This window comes from Dendrobates tinctorius, unplaced genomic scaffold, assembly GCF_039654945.1.
Source record: "Dendrobates tinctorius isolate UK_male_01 unplaced genomic scaffold, ASM3965494v1 ptg000151l, whole genome shotgun sequence".
Classification (NCBI taxonomy): domain Eukaryota; kingdom Metazoa; phylum Chordata; class Amphibia; order Anura; family Dendrobatidae; genus Dendrobates; species Dendrobates tinctorius.
Window position 1 is genome coordinate 29,070,937 of NW_027361818.1, and position 1,838 is coordinate 29,072,774.

At 38.1% G+C, this 1,838-nt stretch overlaps 1 pseudogene; it reads left to right on the top strand.

Annotated features, from left to right (window-relative positions):
* Positions 1 to 288: 288 nt before the first annotated feature.
* LOC141050157 (olfactory receptor 11L1-like) lies at positions 289 to 1,227 on the top strand (annotated as a pseudogene).
* The last annotated feature ends 611 nt before the right edge of the window (positions 1,228 to 1,838 follow it).

Sequence of the window (1,838 nt, forward strand, 5' to 3'; positions counted from 1 at the left end):
CTGAGGTTCAGTTACCGGGCCACAAATGGCCGATCTCTGTGGAGCCCTGATTATATAATCTATGCTATATTGCAATCTCTTGTTTTTCTCTACAGGATGATATTGAGATGAATAAATGAACTATCATATATCTCTGTCATGCAGAATAAGGACACAAAGATTCACATCAAAAGAGCTAATGGACAAAGGAATAAGAGGTAATTGAAAACAATATTGGACATTTTACCCAATTTTTGAGAAGCAATTTTTGAAAATGTTTTTGTAGTTTTCAGAACAAACTATCACAGAATGGCTAACAAAACCCTTGTGAGTGAATTCTTCCTGTTGGGCTTCCAGAATCTCCACCAGTACTGCATTTTCCTTCTATTTCTAGTCATTGTGGTTTACCTGGGCACAGTTATTGGAAATGTGTTGATATTTCTTCTGGTGTCCACCAATCGCTCTTTCCAATCACCCATGAACTTTTTTCTTGGCCAACTCTCCTTATGTGACTTGTTGATCAGCACAAACATTGCCCCTAACTCTATGCATGTGATATTACAGAATGGGAGCCATATATCCTTCTGGGGTTGTGTCCTACAGTTATTTTTCTTCGGGGCATCAGCTGTGACTGAATGTAGTCTTCTCACCGTCATGTCCTATGATCGATACTTAGCCATCTGTAACCCGCTACATTACACAGCCATTATGAACTACCCACTCACTTACTATTTGGCCCTTTGGTCATGAGCATCTGGCTGTTTTTGCTCTTCTATGGTCCAAATCAGTTTGCTGCAGCTGAACTTTTGTAACAAGAACATCATTGACCATTTTTTCTGTGACCTCGCTCCTCTCATTGAGCTGTCCTGCTCAGACCCAAGAATTGTGAAAATGGAAGTTTCCATTGTGACCATCATTTTTTGTCTTTTTCAGATTTTCTTAATCATTTTGAGTTATATCTCCATTTTAAGGTCAATACTCCAGATTTCCTCCACTACAGGAAGGCAGAAAGCCTTCTCCACCTGTAGCGCACATCTGACTGTAGTTTCAGTGTATTATGGGACTCTCATTGTCCTCTACACATCTCCTGGAAATTACTATATAAATCTTAATAAGACTTTATCCTTCTTGAACACGGTGGTGACCCCACTGTTTAATCCTATCATCTATAGCTTGAGGAACACAGAGATCAGGAGAGCCATTGCAAAGCTGATCGTGAAAGTTAATCCAAAAGGTCTACAACCATAACAGGTATTCTTCAAGTGATATTTAAGAACAACAAATTGCTTTTACGGACTAATCATGGATTTTGATTTTCTAACATGAAGTTGTCATTGTTTGAATATTTTAGTTCAATACTCAAAAGAAAGTTCTCTTTTTGGGTAATAAATCTTGTGTGCAAGACTGATCTTTTTAAGACATAATGTTCTCAGTGAGACTATTTTTCATCATCTGCTTTCATTGGCCAGCTTGAGCATTGGCCAAACAATATGGACTAAAATATAAATAGATGTGTCAGCGTAAAGAATTATTCACTAAGTGATACAGGAAAGATGTATATCTTTGTACCGTGTTAGCCAGTAGATAGAAAAATATTCAGAATTGAGAGTCCTCAGCAATTAAAAGGTATCAACCACTGAGGACTCTCAATTCTGAATATTTTTCTAATCACTAAGTGGTCATTCGTTCAGTGGATGCCCAACCATAAACCTGCCTTTGTTTATTGTGCATGGTCGTCTTTAGGCTCAATTCATCAGTATGGTCTGCAGTCATAGTCAATGCTCCTCCAGACGATGGATACTTTGACCGTAGCACATGTAACATAGTAATATAGTTTTGAAGGCTGAAGGAAGACCTTA